This window comes from Heterodontus francisci, chromosome 13 (genome assembly GCF_036365525.1).
Source record: "Heterodontus francisci isolate sHetFra1 chromosome 13, sHetFra1.hap1, whole genome shotgun sequence".
Classification (NCBI taxonomy): Eukaryota; Metazoa; Chordata; class Chondrichthyes; order Heterodontiformes; family Heterodontidae; genus Heterodontus; species Heterodontus francisci.
In genome coordinates this window covers 69,866,708-69,890,678 of record NC_090383.1, presented here as the reverse complement: position 1 = coordinate 69,890,678, position 23,971 = coordinate 69,866,708, and the positions used below count along the sequence as shown (strand labels likewise).

Here is a 23,971-nt window from a genome sequence, read left to right as displayed (position 1 = left end):
ACACTACTGAGTCAGCGGCGCTTGAGATGGCTTGGCCATGTGAGCCGCATGGAAGATGGCAGGATCCCCAAAGACACATTGCACAGCGAGCTCGCCACTGGTATCAGACCCACCGGCCGTCCATGTCTCCGCTTTAAAGACGTCTGCAAACGCGGCATGAAGTCCTGTGACATTGATCACAAGTGGTGGGAGTCAGTTGCCAGCGTTCGCCAGAGCTGGCGGGCAGCCATAAAGACAGGGCTAAAATGTGGCGAGTCGAAGAGACTTAGTAGTTGGCAGGAAAAAAGACAGAGGCGCAAGGGGAGAGCCAACTGTGCAACAGCCCCGACAAACAAATTTCTCTGCAGCACCTGTGGAAGAGCCTGTCACTCTAGAATTGGCCTTTATAGCCACTCCAGGCGCTGCTTCACAAACCACTGACCACCTCCAGGCGCGTATCCATTGTCTCTCGAGATAAGGAGGCCAAAGAAGAATATCTTTCCTATAATCTCGTGCTCACAGCTGCACAAATATTCTGCTGTCAACTAACCTATGTCTTATGCAAACTCATCATCACTTCATTGTTTTTGTATTCAATGTCCTTACCTATAAAATCTATTTTTTTTTCATTTAAAGATGTATATAGTTTAACCCCTATGTTTTTCTACCCTGTTATGAATATTTTAGTGCATACTTTGTTCACTTTTTCCTTCTGCTAAAATGTAGCAATGCATATTACTGCGCATTGTGCTATACCTGCCATTTATTTCTACATTCTGCTATCTTACCTGTGTTTGCTTGAAATCTCTCACATTCTTCCTCACAGATTGCAATGCCCCTTAACTTGGAATTATCAACAAACATTGCACTTGCGCCTTTGTACAAATCATGTCTATAGATAGTAAAAGAAAAAGCACCCAAGTACAGATGGCTCAGGCACAACACTATTCATATCCTACAAGAGCAAAATACTGTGGATGCTGGAAATCTAATATAAAGGCAGAAAATGCTTGAAATACTCAGCAGGTCAGGCAGCATCAGTGGAGATAGTAACAGAGTTAACGTTTCGATGACCTTTTATCAGAACTGAGAAAAGTTAGAAATGTTTTAAGCAGGTGAAATGGGGGAGGGTGGGAAAAAGAACAAACAGGATGGTCTGTGATAGGGTGGAAGACAGGAGAGATTAAGTGACAAAAGACTTGGTCATGCAGGGACAAAGGGAGTGTTTTTAAAAAATTAATTCATGGGATGTAGGCGTCGCTGGCTAGGCCAGTATTTATTGCCCATCCCTACTTGCCCTTGAGAAGGTGGTGGTGAGCTGCCTTCTTGAACTGCTGCAGTCCATGTGGGGTAGGTACACCCACAATACTCTTGGGAAGGGAGTTCCAAGATTTTGACGCAGTGACAGTGAAGGAATGGCGATACAGTTCCAAACCAGGATGGTGTGAGGCTTGGAGGGGAACATAGGGAGTGGTGATGGGGCAAGAAAAGAAACAAATAAACAAAAGATGTGTCTGGAGCAGGTGTGCTGCCGTCTGAAAGCAAAAACAGGAGAAAAACAGAAACATGCCTCCGAGCCCCTTTTTTTGTCCAGGAGTCTTTTCCCCACACAGTAGACCTTTCAACCATCTCTAGTATTCTCCCTCCACCTGGAGCTCTCCCTCTGGCCTCTTACCCTCTCTTGATCATCTCATTGAGAACTATCGGTGTGATGTCGGTCGTCTCAATTTCTCTGCTCCCCTCACTCACTCTAACCTGTCTTCCTCTGAACTTGCTACACTCCGTTCTCTCAGGTCCATCCCTAACATCGTCAACAAACCTGGTCGACCTGTTTCTGTCATACTGATCTCTACCTAACAGAGGCTGAACGCCAACTCTCCAACACTTCCTCCTATTTCACCATTGAACATCAAGGCATTGTTTCCAGGACTGTCACTCTGGAGATCTTCCCTCCAACCTAGTCTCCAACCTCACAGTACCCCAATTCCAAACAGCCTACTTCTACCTCCTTCCCAAGATCCACAAACAGGACTGCCCTGGTAGACCTACCATTTCAGCCTATTCCTGCCCTAATGACCTGATTTCTTCCTACCTCAACTCTATTTTTTTCCCCCTTGTCCAGTCTGTTCCTACCTACATCTGTGACTCTTCCGATGCCCTACATCATTTCAACAGTTTCCAATTTCCTGGCCCTAACTGCCTTCTCTTCACCATGGATGTCTAATCACTCTATACCTTCATTTCCCACCAGGACAGTCTTAGGGCTCTCCGTTTCTTCCTTGAACAGAGGCCCAAACCAGTCTCCATCCACCACCACTCTCCTCCCCCTACTAAAATGCGTTGCTATGGGTATCTGCATGGGTCCTATCTATGCTTGCCTTTTTGTGGGATATGTGGAACATTCTTTGTTCCATTCCTAGTCGGGCCCCCTCCCTCACCTCTTTTTATGATACATTGATGATTGCATCACTGCCGCTTCTTGCTCTCACTCTGAACTGGAAAACTTCAACTTTGTTTCCAATGTCCACCCTTCTCTCACCTTCACAACTCCAACTCTTCCCTCCCTTTCCTCGACTTCACTGTCTCAATTTTTGGGGATGGGTTATCAACAAATATTCATTATATGTCCACTGATTCACACACCAACTCAACTACATTTCCTCACACTCTGTTTCCTGTAAGGACTCAATTCCATTCTCCCAGTTTCTCCGTCTCCATTGCATCTGTTCTGATGATGCAACCTTTCATACCAGTGCTTCTGATATGTCTTTGTTTTTCCTCAACCGAGGATTCCCCCCACTGTGATTGACAGGACCCTCGAATTCGTCACTATTCCTATCCTCCCTATCCAAGAAAGCCTTAATTTAACCACAATTTGGTTTGTCCTGGTTATCCTTTTATTTATGTCGGCACATTCTCAGTAAAGTATACACTACATTTTTGAATAAATCTTTTATGTCACAGCATACTAAGCAGCCCCCAAAATCCATGTGATATTACATCCATCACATGTCCATCATTTCTACAATGTAATATTGTCAAAAAATGCCATTAGTTAAGCATAACTGTTCCTTACAAGTCCATGCATTATCCTTCATTCGCTCATGTTATTCAGTAAATTCACCTCCTCTTATGGATTCCAGAAGTCTACCCAGAAGAGGTAAGACTATTTGGCCTTTATTTTCTCCCTCATCTTTTTGCTCTTTATCGGATAATAACATAACATTTGCCACTTTCCAATTCTTTTGTATTGTCATATTTCAGGATTTCTGGGAATGGTGCCATGGAGAATCTTGGTGTCATATATGTTAAAAATGCTACTGTTGAGTTCAAATGACCTTGAGGGGTTATTTTTACAGTACAGCAGTGCTAGGAGATTGCAATAGGGATCAGACAGAGTGTCTGAACTGGCCTGCTTCAGACAATGAAAGTTAGTTTAGCCACCCGAGCCATTTTCTGCTTTATCCGGAAATCCTAAATGGACTGGGTCCGGAGGGACACGATGTTCAAACCTCTGGATAAGGGCAGGAAAAATGTACCCAACATTGCCCTCATCCTGATGACCACTTTCGTGTGCGGCTGCACCAAGCTGTGCGTATAGCCCCAGTACGCAAACACCAAGTGTCACTATGTGCTGAGGTTCCATCTGTCCCCGGTGTTACAAAGGATGGGTCTGGTCACATTGCCGCGGAACGCTCCATCCAGTTGGACCGTGCCGCACCTCTCCTTCGTGGGACAGTTTCTGCGGGAAAACACCTTTGACCACCATTCCATCAGGCAGTGGTCTGCACGGAATGTTCTCAAGGCCCTATGGGTAAAGAAAATGGTGGATCCTGTCGGATGGTTCCCCGAGCAGACTGCCAAAGTCATTTGGCAGAATGTCTCGTCACCAGAACTTTCAAACAAGCACCAAGACGTAGCTTGGCTGGTGGTGAGAAGGGCCCTCCCCATCAGATCCTTCCTGCATGCCCCGAGTCTCATCCCCTCCGCACGCTGCCCTCGATGTGGCTGTGGTGGGGAAGATACTTGCCAACCTCCTTCTGGAATGTGCCTTTGCAAAGCAGGGGTGGAAAGAGATGCAGTGGTTTTTGTCGAGGTTCATCCCAAGCAGCTCTGTAACACAGGAGTGAGTCTGTACTCTATGGGCTGTTCCCACGGACGCACACTGAGATAAACATCAACTGCTGCTGGAGGACCATCAATTGGATGAAAGACGCACTTTGGTCTGCCAGAAACTTGCTGGTCTTCTAGCACAAAGAGTTGTCCACAACTGAGTTGCAGACTGGCACATTCCAAGGTCCAGGACTACGTGCTGAGAGACGCACTAAAGCTTGGGGCAGCCGCTGCAAAGGCTCAAGGGGGAAAGACTACTGTGTAAGGTCCTTCTACCAAAGTGAACTGAGGTGCTGGACCCATGGGAAACCCCTCGGGCTGGATATACCAAGTATGGGTTTGCTGTAAAATGTACATGGCATGTAAAATGGAATGGAAGGATTGTGAGGTAACTCACTCCTGTATTGAAGAAAACTGATTTCCTTTGCACTTTTTGGAATGTCAACTTGGTGCTATTTTGAACTGTGTTGTAATGTATTTTTTATAGATTTTTATGATTAAGTATATTTTTGGGAAAAAAATGAAAGTTAATTTGGATATTTCTGTGATTATTAACACCTACTTAGATTGAGATGACTCAATTCATCTGAGTTCAGCAAGTATACTTGCCAGAATCATCTTATAACATTTGACTTCCTGGGTCATAATTAGCTAAAAAAAAAAATGCTCTCTCTCTTTCAGTATCTATCTTGTTAATAAAACTATCCAGTCAGTATTTCAGTACTCAGACATGTCAACTCTTGTAAATTGATTTGATATGCCGGCAGTGCAGGCATGATTTAAAAATTGGGGTCCCAGAGGGTGTCTCTGGATCCCAATTCCTCTGGAACAGTCTGCAATATTCAAAGTGCTGGCGGGGTGGGGGGGGGGGGGGGGCGTTGCCGGGAATCCACTCACCTCCAATTAACAGCCCATTCAGTTTGTTTAGGAGCTTGTTAATGGACAGGGGAAGGCGGCAATGCAATTATTTCAGCGAACCTGACCAGTCTGGCGTACATTAGTGTATAGCTGTTGGGTTCACAGTGGGGCAAAGGAAAAGTCTTTTCTTTAATGTTTAAAATTATTGGGCCCTACTGTACCCTGTGCTGGAACGTGCACAGTACCTCTGTCTTGGTTGTTTCCACTCCATCTCATCCCTTTATGCTGCTGGCCCTCTGAGGAGCTGCTTGCTCTCTTCAGCAAGGCAGTGGCAAGCGCCATCACGGCTGCTGCTTATCTTTGTTGCTGGCACCAGGCAGGTGCTCATGTCAAGCTCGCCTCCTACCCAATGAGGCATTAGTATTTAAAAATAGTGTTGTGCTGACACAGTGGAGGTGAGGGCTCAGGACCCGGAGTTCATCCTGGTGTCAGGTTCCCGACTCCGCTTTAAAAATCTGGCCCAGGATTTCTCAGTCAAATTCAGCCTTGCCTGCAATCTCGCAAGAGGGCTTTGAAAACTTGGGATTTTTATCAGTTCTTCTGTGCATTTGCACTCTGATTGATTGCACCCACGCATGCACCTGTCTCTGGAAAGCCAATTCCAGAGGAAAGCGGAAGTGAGGCCATCCAAAGCACGCTGCTTTGCCAAGCCTGATGCCTGAGGTTGCCTTGCCTTGCCTGGATCCTGAAGTCTGTGGAGCTAAAAGCTGCCTTTCTGTCCAAAATCACTGCGTGGCTCCCAGGCCCAGTGGAGGCAGGCTCACTCCCGACTTTTTGGCCAGTGGGTGGGGCCTGGCGTAACATTCCGGCCAATGACCTGAATTTTACCGCTGATGTCAAGACTCCGACATCTTGGTGAAAACAGGTCCTGAGCCCATACTTGCCAGTCGCGGGAACCGCTCAGCAATTTTACTACAGATGGCCTCATAATTGGTTCACTGTCTAATTCACAATGGCGAGCAGGCTCATGATGCTGCCAGCCCAATCAGTGGGCCGGTAGCTCTGAAGTCTCAGCAGTGCCACTGGGAGGGGTGGTTATTGCTGAGGCATGCAGGAGACCACGGGAGCTAAGCATGTATGTTTAAAAAAAAATTCAGGAGGTGAGGGTCGGAAGGGAAACGCCTCCAGGGAAATTGTTAAAGCTGCGGGGATTGCCTTTCCTGTCCGCAGCCCCATCTTTGGACCATTGAGCCTCCGGTTACAATGGCTCCCTGGGCTGCTGAAGGCAGGCCGCCTCAGTTTATTTGGCAGCTTCGTCACAAGTCGAGGGTTACACCGCCATTGGCAAAATGCACACAGCTCTGTAAAATGGTCCATAGTTGGACTTTTAATTATGTTAGATCGCTGCTCGCCTCCTTGGAGCAGGCAGCCTCTCTGCATCCTGTCCCGCCACTGAAAAAATACCCCGGCGGCAGGAAATGTCTGGCAGTGACCCAACGTGGTTCCCTGCAATTTTGGGGCCCTTCTGCCTCCCAGCCTATCTATAGGGGCCGTTAAAATATTGGGAAATAACTCAAACATAATTTATATATCAAACCTCCAATAGTACATGTTCCAATGTAAGAGTATGCTTTCAAACAAATGAAGACTGCAACAAATGTGATCATTCTTCTATTCAATCTTAATCAAGCCACAAACACATGTATCAATAGTCTGAGGTTTGTTTCTGGTCAAATCCAACACTTCCACAGATCAATCACAATGTCACTTCTCTTGTGTTCGTACTGATTTATAATGTTGAGAGATAGTGTTGTTTTATAAATTAATTTAGATAAAGCTCAATAGAAAATTGATCAAGGGCGATATTGCTAAAAAAGTAATTTCTACATTAACAGCAAAAGCAATCAATATAGCATAGCTGGCTTGAGCAATCAACAACAACTTAAATTTATATAGTGTTTTTAACAAAGAGTTGGGTTTAAGGAGTGCCCTAAAGCAGGAAAGAGAGGTCGAGAGGTGTAGGGAGGGTGTTCCAAAGCTTGGTGCCTGGGCAACTGAAGGCATAGCCACAAATGATGGAGCGATTAAAACTGGGGATGCTCAAGAGGTTAGAATTCGAGGAGCGCAGATATTTTGGTGGGTTGTGGGGCTGGAGGGGCTTGCAGAGATAGGGAGGGTCAAGGCTATGGAGGGATTTGAAAAAAAGAATAATTTTAAAATCAAGGTGTTGCTGGACCAGGAGCTAATGTAGGTCAGAGAGCACAGGGGTGATAGATGAACGGGACTCAGTGCAAGTTATGACATGGACAGAAGAATCTATAATGTGTGCTGTTTGCAAATGCACAATTTTTTTTAATCAAACACTATTGGTCAGAAATGATCTAGCAGGTGATTATTAAATGTTCATAAATGGAGAGAAAATCAATTTTGAAGAACCTGGACCAGAAACAAAATAATCACGGAAAAGAAATGTTTGCCAGGCCCTTTTCGAAATGTGTAATTTGCAATAGAATCTGTTTTTCTAATAGGAGCCTGATAGGATGCAGCCAAATTCCCAAAGCTGTTCTGTTAACGCCTGCCACAACTTTGGTGGGAGTCCAGCAGATAGGTTTGTCAATCCTCCTGGATTGCCCTGCAGTCTACATCAGCTGTAATTTAAATATGGTTTTGATGAGCATTTCTACAGCAGGCCCAGAAGCGAAAAACTTGGTGTCAGTGACACGAGAATTGAGGTTCCATACCAGTGTATTCCTCCAACCTGCATTGCATATTACCTGGGACACTACTATCTGTTCTGTTTATAATCCACTGCTGTACTTCTAGGAGCTCAACAACCAAATGCCACATGGCACAGACTGAATTCACAACTTTTGACACCTTGGACCAATATTTTATTAAAGGGAGTAAATTCTTGGTTGCCTCTCAAGCTGCATACCTTTGTAAAAAAAAGGTAGATTTGCAACATTTAAGAGGAATGTGGAGAGGTACTTGAATGAGCAAGGCATAGAGGGATATGGAATTAATGCAGGCAGGTTGGATTAGTATAGCGAGGCATTATGGTCGGCATGGATGCGGTGGGCTGAAGGGCCTGTTTCTATGCTGTACGACAGTATGACTCTATGACTCTAATTGAAGATCAATCTTGTGGACACTGTTGCGAGTAACCGAGCAGAAAATTCACAGGGGCATTAAAAATGTGAGTTTTTCACTTTCTTTGAATATTTTTATTTATTAGTTATAAAAATACTGGAGATGGGAAAAAGGGGCATTGACTGACCGTCAAGAATCATCAAATGATGCAGAGTCTGTTCACTCTCCAATTGACTTGCAGAGATGGTGCATCCTGAAGATGGATGTGCCTGGTGGCCAATGGCTGAAGCATGGAAGGAGGGTAGTTGGAAGCAAAGGCCATGTGATTAAACCATCAGGAATATGTCCAACCACAGCTGGCAAGCGTACCTACAGGACGGCTGAGAAAAAGTGAGAACCCACATTCACTTGATCCCAGCCTTAGTCTGCACACCTGAAGATATGGGGGTGAGAGTGGAGGCGAGCGGACGGGCACACAATTTGGTGCCGCTGGCTAGCGTGTCAGTTTGTCGGCACCATCCCACCCCCAAGCCATTTTGCTGGAGGCTGGTTTGGGGGCTTGTTGAGATCATTTAAAGGCCAATTAAGGCCAATTATCAGAGGCCGACTGGAATTTTCCAGTCAGCTTATAGACCTGCCACGGCGTCGGGAGTAAGGCAGGTGCCTGGAGATAGCCACCCACTGGCAGACCGAGGGGCCAGCACTCCAAAATGCCTTTGAGACCAGATGCACCCCCTACCACCCACCGTCTACCTGGCCATAACTGCAGCCATAAGCCACCCTATGGAGGAGCTCCCTCTTTACAATGGTGGCCCAGCAACTGTGACCATTTTTATTTTAAATTTGTTAAAGTTGCTGAGAGGGGACCTCAAGATGGAGGCGCTCTCCCTCCCTTACCTGCCTTGGCAGGCTACAGCTCCTTCTATGCTGGAGGGCTTCCTATTTGCCCTCCAGCTTTGAGAGCACACCCGTCATTCTTAATTGGATGGTGAGTGTGCCCTCTGTCCACTAACTGGCCAATTCAGGCAAAATCAAGGCTTTTAAAGTCAGTAGGAAGAGATGCTCTTATTAAAAATGTTTATGTTTTGTAATAAACCCATTTTCAGCTGCTCCAGGTTCCCATTTGAAATAATAGGCTGAACTTATTAGCCCTCTGACATCAGGGATCGTGGCAGGGGGGCTCGGAAAATTCTTCCGGGAGAGGACCGCCACGACCCCTGACACCAAGAAGGCGTCGCCGCATTTATCGGGGCCTTCATTTCGATATGTTCATGAAGGTTAATGCATGTAAATAAACTTACCTGGTCCCGACAGCCGTCCCATGCCGATATTCTGGCTTGAACTCCCCCTGCCTTTGGATGTTCGCACGGATATTTGAGGCGTGAGAATGGTGGTGAGGGGGGAGCAGTGAAATTCTCAGGGTGGAGGGTGGGATGGGGGGAGTGGTTCAATTGGCTGAGGGGATGGTGGGAAGGAGGTGAAGGGCAAAGAATGCAAAGTTTGGGGCTAAAAGGTCATGACCAGCAAAAATTGTTTTTCAGAGGTGAGAGGGGAATAAATATATTATTTCATCATTGCGGGGGTGGAAGAAGGGTTTTGCTGTGAAATGAAATGACTTTATTGAAATAAAAGGTGATGGTGGCTTTAAAAATGCAAATAATCTGTCAGGGCTTGAAGCCCTTTATAAATGGCAGTTTCAGGGATGGAGCGGCCGCCACACCTCTGTCATTGGGGGCAGCCACTCCGTCCCCTCCATTTAAATGAGCCCCCATGCGAAATATTGCGGCAGCTCAACGGTATTCACGTGAGCGGACTGCGCCGCCGCGATTTGCAGCCGCTCATAAAATTCAGCCCAATGAGTTATTTTCACTGCAAAGAAAATACGTTAAACAATGACATTCTTTTACACTGATCATCGGTGCTGGTTCATGGAGGATTTTACTTTTGTGATAATGCTAATGCCTTTTTAGTGGAACCTATAGCTGTAACCTAACCAGCACAATTTCAGGCCCAATTTGCAGCATTTTTCCAGCTGCGTCCAAAGAGGAAACTCATTCTACCTATTTACTTCAGCACTGAAAATAATTTCCTGTATAAATATAAATGCAAAGCACCATCTGGAATTCATTTGCTTGTTTCAAGAGGGTAACAAAGTGGTTCACTGACAGTCTGAATTATAGCAAAGTAAACACAATGCTGATGGTGTTGCAGCCATTTGTTAATCCATAATAATTTCTCGAGTGCTGACAAGAAACTCAATTAATTGCAAATGCATGTTTATCATGAAAAGGAAAAAGAAAGCAAAATGGAGCTGGCACATAGGCTTCATATTTTAAAGCCCTTGTACAGACCATCTAGATCAACAGAAAGAATATTTCTGAAGGCATCTTTCAATTGGGAATATATTCATAAATAATTAATCCTCCTATAAATGTTATAGCTGCACTAATTTATAACCACTACCACTGTGGAAAATTTTCACACAAATTTCTGACCCACTTTGTATCATGCTTTAATTTACAGTTGCAATACAGAATCCAGGTGGAACTGGGGTTTGTACCTCATGGTCACTGTGATCCTCAGTAATTTGTTTCTAATGACTTTAGGGGGTTCAAGAGGAACACCGCCTTATTTTTTAAATTTGTTTTTCTGCCTCTCTAAAGAAATTAAATGACTACTGGGAGCCACAATTCTTTTTGATTCAGGTTTGTTTAGGATAGGTTCAATGGACCAGCTGGTCATTTTCCGTTTGTCTGTTTGTATGTTATCTTGCTAGTAAACCAAGAGAGATGAAATATTGATAAACATGGACTTGTGTGAGAGAAGTTCCCTCTGGGCAGATTTTGGGTGGCTGGTGGACAAAACTATTGTACAAGCTACTTGATCACATGGGTGGAAGACCCCAGTGTCAAAGTTATTTGCTGAAAATGGGCAAACGGCCTAAGAATTAAGTATGTTGATAGGCAGCCCACCCAATTTGCAAGCACAATCTCTGCCTGTGGAATATTTTAAGGCATAAATGGACCTCATAAGGAGAGTTTGCAACGGAGCCCTCAAGGCCCCAAGTTCTAGAGATCGATGACCATGAGCTATTTAAAAGTTACATGCAAATTTGTCTGAACTGGTGTTGAGCCAGCAATGGCAGCAGGCATCTATACAAATGATGGCCAGTGTCTGAAGGATGTCTTTTGCACTGCAGATGGACTTAATTATTTGTTTTTGAAGACTTTTAACAAGAGGTTAAGGTGAACTGGTTTTAAATCTGGTTTAAGTTCAGTGTGCTGGGATATTAATACAAATTCCACTATTTGTTCATGTTCATTAGGGCATCCATAGGGCATTTGATGCAGTCATATGTCTTCACTAAAAGTGCATCAGTGGCAGATTGAATCATGGCCTCAGCTGCAGCTTGAAATGAGTCCGAGGCATAGACGTTAAGGGTGATGATGACCTTTACTGCCACAGGTAGAGATTGACCTGCTGGTAGGTCATCCCTCCCTAATAATTTGGGTGGCGCAGTGGTTAGTACCACAGCCTCACAGCTCGAGCAACCTGGGTTCAATTCTGGGTACTGCCTGTGCAGAGTTTGCAAGTTCTCCCTGTGACTACATGGGATTCCACTGGGTGCACTGGTTTCCTCCCACAGCCAGAGACTTGCAAGTTGATAGGTAAATTGGCCATTGTAAATTGCCCCCAGTGTAGGTAGGTGGTAGGAGAATTGTGGGGATGTGGTAGGGAATGTCGGATTAGTATAAATGGTGGTTGATGGTCAGCACAGACTCGGTGGGCCGAAGGACCTGTTTCAGTGTTGTATCTCTCTAATACAAATATGTTGCAGTTAACACTCAGAAAAAATTTTACACAGCTTTCTCAGAACACTCCAATACAATCTCAGATCATTTTCTAGCAAATTCCTGAAATGGGATAGTTTGCAGTTGAGTGCCCCATTAAATTGTCCTCCCAATTTCTGACTTAAGCCTGCACGACCAAGTATTATCAGGCATCCTCAATTCAACAGTATTAACCCTTTCCTTCGCAAAATGGCATGTGAGTTCTATTGCCGGCAATACGACCATAATTTAAGGCAAATAGGAGGGCTGGAAGGATGTTATCTGAAGTATAAACACAGCATAAACACTGATACGGAACACAAAAGTCCGAGTGTATCAAGCCTGTGTCCTCAGTACCTTGCTCTATGGCAGCGAGGCCTGGACAACGTATGTCAGCCAAGAGCGACGTCTCAATTCATTCCATCTTCGCTGCCTCTGGAGAATACTTGGCATCAGGTGGCAGGACCGTATCTCCAACACAGAAGTCCTCGAGGCAGCCAACATCCCCAGCTTATACACACTACTGAGTCAGCGGTGCTGGAGATGGCTTGGCCATGTGAGCCGCATGGAAGATGGCAGGATCCCCAAAGACACATTGTACAGCGAGTTCGCCACTGGTATCAGACCCACCTGACTCCCACGACTTGTGATCAATGTCACAGGCCATCCATGTCTCCGCTTTAAAGACGTCTGCAAACGCGACATGAAGTCCTGTGACATTGATCACAAGTCGTGGGAGTCAGTTGCCAGCGTTCGCCAGAGCTGGCGGGCAGCCATAAAGGCGAGGCTAAAGTGTGGCGAGTCGAAGAGACTTAGCAGTTGGCAGGAAAAAAGACAGAGGCGCAAGGGGAGAGCCAACTGTGTAACAGCCCCGACAAACAAATTTTTCTGCAGCACCTGTGGAAGAGCCTGTCACTCTAGAATTGGCCTTTATAGCCACTCCAGGCGCTGCTCCACACACCACTGACCACCTCCAGGCGCTTACCCATTGTCTCTCGAGATAAGGAGGCCAAAGAAGAAGAAACACAGCATGGACCTGTTGGGCTGAATGGTCTGTTCTTGGCCTGTAAATACTTTGTAATATTTTATAATTAAATGAGCTCAGTGCCCGCTTCAGGTAGCTATCCAGGCTGCCAATCATGAGGGCCCCACCAAAATGGTGACGCCCAAAGCTTCAGTCAGAATGAGGAGGTTAAGCTCTTCACCATGATTTTTGAGATATTGCCACAAGTTTTGACTCAGTGGAAGGCATCAAAATTTAACACTATGTATGTTAAAATAAATGGGACATAAAGCAAATAACTAGAGGGCTTCATTCCTCCTGGCATTCAGTCAGACAAAATTAACTTTCCCTTTGGTTAATAAAATCCTACTCACAGTTATAACTGTTGTCTCCAAAGCTGAATTCTTCTTGTCATTACAATCTGTTTGAAAACTATTCCATGTCAAATAAAATTTTACAAGGTTACTGACAGCTGTAGGAACAGTGCCCCTAAAATTGCCAAATAGTACCTCCAACATACATGCGGGAAATTAAAAAGTCCCAAAAATTGAGTTTTAGCTTGAGCTGTTGAACTCTGTTGGGAATAGATTTTTAACTAACAAAGCTAAGCATCACCCAGGCTTTTGGTCATGTAAGTTCCAGGTAATTTGGCCATAAAGTCATCTAAGCTAAAGGCCATAAACTAACTAAAGTAATAAAACATCTAGGTTAATTGCACCAGAAATATTGTGTTTATAAAGTAGACATTTCTTATTGGTATGAGACACTGTGATATCTAGTTCAGGACTCAGGTGGAAAACCCAATGAACATAAGGGTGTGCCCTCTCTCCATCTGTGTTAAAATTTTGAGAAATACAAGATCAGTAAGGGCTGGGGGAGAGAGGGGGCGGGGGGTTATAAAAGTTGTGTACACAAAGTTTGTCTTGTTGGGACTAAAGCCATGTCCAGCAAACCAATGGCAGCAACAGGTCTCCACATTTATCTGGATTGATTGGCAGAAACGGGTGGAGTGGGGTGGGGGGTACAGGGGGGTTGGTTGAGACTTTCCTATACATGTATCGTCCTGATTGGGATCCTGATTGCTAATTTCAATGGGATGAGAGGGTATCTAGCCAGGGTAAAAGACGAGATTGCGTGAATTTTAAACCTTGTTAATCACATGGTCTTGAGCTATTTGATTGGCTGTTCAAAGTTGTTAACTTGTCAGCTATCTAAAGAATTACTCTTATTGTAATCTGACTAATTTATAACCTCAGGCTCTGGTTGTTACTATCGTTAAATGCTCAGCATCCATTAGTGCTGATTTACAATGATACACTGAATTTCTCGTGTAACCTTTGCTACTTGTTTTGGTAAGTAACTGTCCATTAATGATTTGCTGCCCAACAACCAGATAGCTCTGATTACATTTATATATGTCTATTAGACATTTGTGTACTCAATGTTTACTTTAAATTGTGATTTATAGAATCATATTAATAGAAGTTTACAGCATGGAGGGAGGCCATTTGGCCCACTGTGTCTGCGCCAGGTGACAAGGAGCCAACCATCTTAATTCTACTTTCCAGCTCTTGTTCCATAGCCTTGTAGGTTCCAGCACTTCAAGTGTATATCCAAGTACCTTTTAAATGTTATGAGGCTTCTGTCTCTTACACTCTTTCAGGCAATGAGTTCCAGATCCCCACCATCCTTTGGGTGAAAACACTTCCCCTTGAATCATATCTAGACCTCAATTTCTTACCCTAAATCTATGCTCCTGATTATGGGCCACTCAACAAAGGGGAATAGGGCCTTCCTTTCCATTTTACCTAGACCCCTCATAATTTTATACACTTCAATTAGGTCTCCCCTCAGCTTCCTCTGTCCAAAGAAAACAACCCTAGGCGATCCAATCTTACCTCATAACTGAATTCTCCAGTCCAGGCAACAACCTCGTAAATCTCCTCTATACCCTCTCAAGTGCAATCACATCTTTCCGATAGTGCAGTGACCAGAATGGCACACAGTACTCTAGCTGTGGCCTAAGTAGGGTTTTATACAGTTCCAGCATAACCTCCTTGCTCTTATATTCTATCCCTCGACTAACAGAGGCAAGTATCCCATATGCCTTCTTAACCACCTTAACTGCCTGTCCAGGCATCTTCAGGGATCTGTGGACATGCACTCGAAGGTCCCTCTGTTCCTCTACACTTCTCAGTATCCTACCACTTATCATGTATTCCCTTGCCTTGTTAGCTTTCCCCAAATACATTCCCTCACACTTGTCCAGATTGATCTCCACTTGCCACAGTTCCGCCCACTTGATTTAGTCTAATGATATCTTCCTGCAGTCTATCGCTTTCTTCTTCATTATCAACCACGTGGCCACTTTTTATACCGTCTGAAAACTTCTTAATCATACACCCTAAATTCAAGTACAAATCATTGATATATACCACAAAAAGGGCAAATAATGTTCAACTAACTAGTTTGAGTTTTTTGATTGAGATAACAGGGGAGGGTTGATGAGGGTAATGCTATTGATGTGGTGTACATGGACTTCCAGAAGACATTTAATAAATTGCCACACAACAGACTTATGAGCAAAATGAGAGCTCATGGAATAAAACAGACATTAACAACTGTAATATTACTTCTTCCTTTGATATGTGAACTATTGTAAGACTCACAGGACTACAAGTAATATCCAAAGAAAATGTGGGTTTTTATTGTAACTTAACTGGAATATATATATATATATATAATATAATATATATATATATATATATATATATATACACACACACAACAGTTACTGCATGAGCCAATCTCAAGACATCTCACACTGTCGGGCCACACCTACAACTCTGGACATGTGCGATGTGACATCACTTCCTCCAGTGACCTTCACTTACAGCTCCTAAGGTAGTTTGTTCTTCAGGTGGTCTCTTCTTAAGGTCATCCCACAAAAACAACATGGATACAAAATTGGCTGAGTGACAGGAAACCGAGAGTAGTGGTTAATGGTTGTTTTTCGGACTGGAGTAAGGTTTATAGTGGAGCTCCCCAGAGATCAGTGTTAGGACCCCTGCTCTTCCTGATATATATTAATGACCTAGACCTGGGGTGTAAAGGGCACAACTTCATAATTGGCGGACAATACAAAACTTGGAAGCCTTGTGAACTGTGAGGAGGATACTGTCAAACTTCAAAAGGACATAGACAGTTACTGGAATGGGCGGACAAGTGGCAGATGAAATTTAATGCAGAGAAGTGTGAAGTGATGCATTTTGGTAGAAGGAACGTGGAGAGACAATATAAAATAAAGAGTACAATACTAAAGGGGATGCAGGAGCAGAGGGAACTGGGTATCATTGAAGGTGGCAGGAGACGTTGAGAGAGCTGTGAATAAAACATACAGCATCCTAGGATTTATCAATAGGGGCACAGAGTAAATGTAAATGTCAAGTCAGAAATTGTTCATTTTCAGACTTATGCGGGGAGGTAAAACCTCAGACAGTTCTGCTTTCTTGACATACATTTCCTTCAAAACTACCTCTTTGACAAAGTTTCGGTCACCTGCCTCAATAACTCCTTGAGTGGCCTGGTGTCAAATTTTGTCTGACTCATGCCCCTTGGAAACTTTCACTATGTTTAATGTGCTATCTAAATACAAGTTGTTGTTGTTGTAAATTTGTCAGTATACCAAAATCCAGGTTTCTTACGTAACAGTAGAGACCGTCAGGTTATAAAGATCAGCAAACCAGTGCAGCAGTGCAGCACAAGGATGTGCAGCAAAACTACATTTCTCTCCAATGCTATATCTCAATTTCACTTTTGCCAAGAAAAAGTATGCCCATGAGTTTTAAAGTATTCCACAAGCTGTAAGACAACTAATTAATAATTTTAGGATGATATAGGTATTTTACATAGCAACCAAAAATAGTTTATTTGGCATTTATTCAGGAAATATGAGGATGTTGGCATTGACCATGGCTAACAAAATTCCACAGCTCCGCATTTAAAAACAATATTGACTGAATTCATTGTTTTCTTGGACCATCATCGCTTTGGGTAGTATCCTGTACCAGACAGTCACTCTGGTAATATAACATCAGGAAACTGGCTGTACTGGACTACCTAGTCACAAATAACATTTCTGAGGTTGCCACCTCCATATCTGGCCAGTCCTAAACACTGTGTCAATAAAACACGATATGCCAAATGAGGAATTTTAATTCATCAGTTGGAAACTTACATTAAGCTTTTAATGGAAAAATCCTACAGTTTACTTAAAAAAAAGATGCAGCCAAGGTGGCCACTGCAATTTACATTTGAACACCTTACACATTCAAAGGCCTCCAACATGTTTGATGAGCCTGTACGCAAAACAATGGCTTGCTCTAGTGATTGAATTATCAAAGATTGCTTTCATTAGCATGACATTCAAGGCCATCCTGACACATTGACTTTGAAAGAGCAAACCCCTACAAGTGTAAATATTAGCATTCTGAGGCCTGAGGATATGGAGACTCCTAACCTTAAATCTCATTAGAAGGTTCCAGAGAATACACTGAGGCAGTCATGAGAATGTCTGGCCATCTCTGTGAAAGCTGGGAGTTTCCCTTGGACAAAGACAGTCAAGCCAGTGACTCATTCTGTGCAGTAGCCAGGAGCTCGCTCTCTCTCTCTCTTTCTCTCCAGAAAACCGTGCGGCACCTAGCTGCTGGTTGCTGGATCCAAGACAAAGATACCAGGGGAAGAAAGCCACCTACCTTTCTGCCAACAAGAAAAGCCCGAACCAAGTGCGCCAGCCACTAACTGCACATTTACCAGACAAAGACTTCAAGAACACAACTTCAGCTGGAAGACAACGGAATCATCCAATCCCACAGACTGTGTATCAATTTTTATTTGTTCTAGACTCGAATCCAACCACAAAGCTACCCCTCAGCACTCTGTGAACTACTTGTGTGTGTGTTTTTCTTGTGTGAGTGAACGTGTTGCTTATTTTATTATTTTATTTAAATTGGGTTTAGTTTGTTAAGTATAATAAACTCACCTTTTTTTTAAACTCAAGAATACCTGACCGATTGGTTCTTTTACAATCAGCACAAAGATGAAAGGTAAAACACTCACTGAAGTGATAAGCACATCACCATTTAAAAAGGAATAAACTCTGTTGTGGACAAATAAGAGGAAGCACAAGAGGGAAGCCTTGTGACCCCTCCTCACATGCCCGTAACAAGTGATTTCCATGTTTGTCTCTGGACCCATGTCTGGCATACCTCAAACTGAATTTTTTCCCCAAAAATATACTTTATTCATAAAGTACATCTGTAAAAAATACATTACAACACAGATAAAAACAGCACCAAGTTGACATTCCAAAAAGCGCAAAGGAAATCAGTTTTCTTCAGTACAGGAGTGAGTTGCCTCACAACCCTTCCATTTCATTTTCCATGCCATGTACATTTTACAGCAAACCAATATTTGGGGTTTCCCATGGGTCCAGCCTCTCAGTCCACAACCTGACACAGTGGTCTTTCCCCATTGAGCCTCTGCAGCAGCGTTCCTCAGCACATAGTCCTGGACCTTGGAATGTGCCAGTCTGCAACATTCGGTCGTGGACAACTCTTTGCGCTGGAAGACCAGCATGTTTCTGGCAGACCAAAGAGCGTCTTTCACCGAATTGATGGCCCTCCGGCAGCAGTTGATTTTTATCTCAGTGTGTCCCTGGGAACAGTCTGTAGAGCACAGACTCCTGTTTTACAGAGCTGCTTGGGATGAACCTCGACAAAAACCACTGCATCTCTTTCCCCACCTGCTTTGCAAAGACACATTCCAGAAGGAGGTGGGCAACAGTCTCTTCCCCACCACAGCCACCTCAAGGCAATGCAGGAAGGATCTGATGGGGAGGGCCCTTCTCACCACCAGCCAAGGTACGTCATGGTGCTTTTTTGGAAGTTCTGGTGATGAGGCATTCTGCCAAATGACTTTGACAGTGTGCTCAGTGAACCATCCAACAGGATCCACCATCTCCTTTTCCCGGAAGGCCTTGAGGACATTCCGTGCAAGACCACTACCTGATGTTTAGTTTAGTTTTAGTTTAGAGATACAGCACTGAAACAGGCCCTTCGGCCCACCGAGTCTGTGCTGACCATCAACCACCCATATTATACTAACCCTACACTAATCCCATATTCCTACCACATCCACACCTGTCCCTATATTTCCCTACCACCTACCTATACTAGTGACAATTTATAATGGCCAATTTACCTATCAACCTGCAAGTCTTTTGGCATGTGGGAGGAAACCAGAGCACCCGGAGGAAACCCACGCAGACACAGGGAGAACTTGCAAACTCCACACAGGCAGTACCCAGAATTGAACCCGGGTCGCTGGAGCTGTGAGGCTGCGGTGCTAACCACTGCGCCACTGTGCCGCCCATGATGGATTGGTGGTCAAAGGTGTTTTTCCGCAGAAACTTTTCCATTAAGGATAGGTGGTACAGCACAGTCCAACTGGATGGAGCGTTCCGCGGCAATGTGACCAGACCCATCCTTCGCAATACTGGGGACAGATAGAGCCTCAGAACGTAGTGACACTTGATGGTTGCGTACTGGGGCTCTACGCACAGCTTGGTGCAGCCGCATACGAAGGTGGTCATCAGGATAAGGGCAACGTTGGGTACATTTTTCCCGCCTTTAGCCAGAGGTTTAAACATCGTGTCCCTCCGGACCCGGTCCATTTTGGATTTCCAGATAAAGTGGAAAATGGCTCGGGTGACCGCCATGGCGCAGGAGTGGGGTATGGGCCAGACCTGTGCCACATACAGCAACAACATGAGCACGTCGCACCTGATGACCAGGTTCTTACCCACAATGGAGAGAGATCGCTGCTCCCACATGCTCAGTTTATGGTGTACCCTGGCCACTCGCTCCTTCCAGGTTATGGTGCACGCCCCGGCCCTTCCGAACCACATCCCCAGCACCTTCAGGTCGTCTGACCTGACGGTGAATGGGACAAAGGATCGGTCAGGCCAGTTCCCAAAGAACATGGCCTCACTCTTGCCGTGATTAGCTTTGGCTCCTGAGGCCAGTTCGAACTGGTCGCAGATGCTCATCCATCTGCGAACGGACAGTGGATCCGAGCAGAAGCTGGCGATATCATCCATGTACAGGGAGGCTTTGACCCGAGTGCCTCCGCTGCCTGGGATTGTCACCCCTCTTATGCCCGCATCCTTCCTAATAGACTCAGCAAAAGGTTCGCTACAGCAAACAAACAAGACAGGGGAGAGAGAACAGCCCTGTCTGACTCCAGATTGGATCAGGAAACTCTCTGATTCCCACCCATTGATTAAGACTTTGATACTGATGTTTGTGTAGTGCAGTTGGATCCAATTGCAGATTCCCTCCCCAAACCCCATTTTGGACAGCATGTCCATTGTGTAGGTGTGCTATATCCTGTCAAAAGCCTTTTCCTGGTCCAAGTTGATGAGGCAGGTGTCCACCCTCCTGTCCCATACATAGGCGATCATATCCCTGAGCAGCACGAGACTATCAGAGATCTTCCTACCAGGTACAGTACAGGTCTGGTCAGGGTGAATCACCAACTCCAGAGCAGACTTGACCTGACTAGTGATGATTTTGGACAGAATCTTGTAGTCAACATTAAGCAGTGAGATAGGACGCCAATTTCTGATTTCCGCTCTCTCTCCCTTCTGCTTGTAGATGAGGGTGATGATGCCTTTCCTCATCGATTCTGACATGCTGCTGGCCAGAAGCATACTCTTATATGCTTCCAGCAGGCCGATCCAGTCCCACAGAGCTGAATACAACTCAACCGGTAAGCCGTCGCTTCTGGGAGTTTTACTCGCCTCGAAGGACCTGATAGCATTTATCAGCTCTTCCAGAGTTAGCGGTTTGTCTAGTTTCTCCCGCATGCTGTCATCTAAGACCTCCGTGATAGATGACAGGAAGGACTGGGAGGCTGTGCTGTCTGTGGGCTTCACGTCGTACAGCCCAGCATAAAAGGATTTGCTGATCCTTGGTATGTTGGACAGCGAAGACATTACCAAGCCATCCTCTTCCTTCCGGCTGATGATCACAGAGCTCTCTGTACCTTTTGGAAGAAGAAATGCGAGCTCATCTCATCCTGCTCAACGGAGCGGACTCTGGACCAGAAGATGATCTTGGAGGCCTCGGTGGCAAAGAGCGAGGCCTGCTGGCTCTTCACCTCTTGGAGGTCCTCCTTGACCTCGGCCCCCAACTACTGCAGCCAGAGCAGATTTTGCATTCTTTTCTGGAGTCGAGACATTTTCCTCTGTCTCTCTCTCTCTCACTCTCCGAACACCTTTGGAGATAAAGAACCTCTTGATGTTCTCCTTGATCGCTTCCCACCAGTGGACTGGAGATTCAAAGAGGGGTTTCACAGTTCTCCAACCTTTGCAGTCCTTTTTGAGTTCCTCAACGTTCTCTGGGGTTAGCAGTGTAACATTGAGCTTCCATGTCCTCCTGCCAACCCGCTGGTCGTCCTGTGAGTGACAGTCGGCTAGTAAGAGGCAATGGTCAGAGAAGAACACCGGCTTGACGTCAGTGGATCTGACCATGACATCACGGGACACAAACAGGAAGTCAATCCTGGAACGGGCAGACCCATCCAATCTCGACCAGGTGCTGAAGGTTTGCTGAAGAAGTCGTGTAGCTTGGTATCTTTTACTGTTTCCATTAGGAGCATGAGAAAAAAACAAATACAAGTGATTTCCACAAGATGGAATTCAGTGCTGCAAGGTCAGGGGAATTTGAATCACTTTTTTGTCATATTTAGACAGAAATTACTCCTAACGAAGGACTCAAAAAATTAACAGTGGGTCTCCCATATCATATACTGCTACCTGGTGAAGATAGGAGTCCAGATAGGAGGCTGATATTTAGCCTGTGAGCATTGACAGAGGTCTCCTGCAGAAGCATGTAAATTTGATCATCAAAGTCAATGTGGCCCTTTTTTAATGAATTAGTTTCCTTCTGGGTTACCAATTGGGACATCTTAAGTATCAGCCAGTTTGCTGCCCACAGATGTTATCAAGGAGATCACAGATGAATTATTCAGCTTCATCCCTTTCACCACTGATCAATAGCAGCATCACAAGAAGCAGCAGAATTCATATAGTTATTGCGTAAATATAACCCAACCTAAAAGAAACTGATGGAATCGCATTGGCTCCTAGACGTTCACCCTGACTAACCCAAGCAGGTTAAAATAAAATTATCCTCTTAGAGTCCAGAGGGTAGCCATGTAGCCATTTGTGTTCCTCGGCAAAATAAGGTGCCCTATGTAACTTCAAAGGGAGGTTTTTGTTCTTTATTTCAATGTAGACTTGGAAGGCAATCACCTACAATGAACAGCACAGGTCAATGCTGGGATCCTGAAAGCTCTCACAATGCTTTTATTATAAAGCATTCATTTGTACCACTCTTTATAATGCGAGGGTAGAACAGAAGGATGGCACCACATAAAGCCAAGTTCCAGAGTTCATGAAATCTAAGTGCTAACTATGAGACAAAAGGACTGCATTGGTGCAAATAATCTCAAGATGTAACCAGAATTTTCAAACATACCACTGGTATCTTGAAGCAGTGTTTCACTTGTCCAACCTGATTGAAGTAGCCTGGCTGTATAATTCAACCCCTTCCTGATTTTCCAGAATAATTGTGGACAATACAAGGTCTGCAACTTTGCCCTGAGCATAGGGCTCAATATTCACTGTATTGGTCAGAAATGAAAAGGCATAGGAAAGTAAAATGATGAAAATGGCAATAAGGAATAAGCAGGGGCAATAGTAAGGCAGAAAGGAAACTATAATTGGACTTAACTGTAGTCAATTGAGTGGGGTGGTTGGGAAGTTGGGATAGGGCATTGCCCTCACATCCACCTCCATTATTTGTGCCAATTCCATCAATATACTTGCTGTGGGGAACTCAAGTATGGCCAGAAATGTGTGGGAGCATTCCTCTGGGATGTAATATGTGGTAGCTGAAGCCTTCTATTAATAGTATGTTAATCTGATTCTTCAATGGGGTGAATCCAGATAAGACATACTGTTATCGATTGGAATTCACAGTCACCATAACATCAGTCAAAGCATTTACATCTTATAACTTCAACCAAAGGGCTTTCTATTATCAAGGGCACGGGTGGTGGTCTGCACATCAGCCATATAATCATGCAGCATTGTGCAGATGCAAGACATCAATGAAATCACTCAATTTAGAATTAGATGAAAAATTCACGATTGATTTATTGCTTTTTTTTTAAGAGATACAGCACTGAAACAGGCCCTTCGGCCCACCGAGTCTGTGCCGACCATCAACCACCCATTTATACTAATCCTACACTAATTCCATATTCTTACCACATCCCCACCTGTCTCTATATTTCCCTACCACCTACCTATACTAGGGGCAATTTATAATGGCCAATTAACCTATCAACCTGCAAGTCTTTGGCATGTGGGAGGAAACCAGAGCACCCGGAAGAAACCCACGCAGACACAGGGAGAACTTGCAAACTCCACACAGGCAGTACCCAGAATTGATCTTAAAATCAGCACCTGAAAATATCAAATAAAAAATAATTCACTACATGTTTATTGTTATACAATACAATATACAATATACAGGGCGGCACAGTGGTGCAGTGGTTAGCACCGCAGCCTCACAGCTCCAGAGACCCAGGTTCAATTCTGGGTACTGCCTGTGCGGAGTTTGCAAGTTCTCCCTGTGACTGCGTGGGTTTCCGCTGGGTGCTCCAGTTTCCTCCCACAGCCAAAGACTTGCAGGTTGATAGGTAAATTGGCCATTGTAAAATTGCCCCTAGTGTAGGTAGGTGGTAGGAGAATGGTGGGGATGTGGTAGGGAATGTGGGATTAAGGTAGGATTAGTATAAATGGATGGTTGTTGGTCAGCACAGACTTGGTGGGCCAAAGGACCTGTTTCAGTGCTGTATGACTCTATGTCGAATTCTCTTCAAAATTTCTCCAATAGGCCTGTTGAACAATCAGCAGCCGAGCCCTCAATTATTAGTAGTTACTTTAATTTTCTATTCCTCAGTTGGA

General features: G+C 44.6%; 1 protein-coding gene across 13 annotated transcripts in view; it reads right to left on the bottom strand.

Moving 5' to 3' along the window:
• The window catches only part of nrxn1a (neurexin 1a), a 2,153,831-nt gene that overhangs the window by 1,554,466 nt on the left and 575,394 nt on the right, over positions 1 to 23,971 (bottom strand). The gene's annotated exons all lie outside the window — the stretch shown is intronic.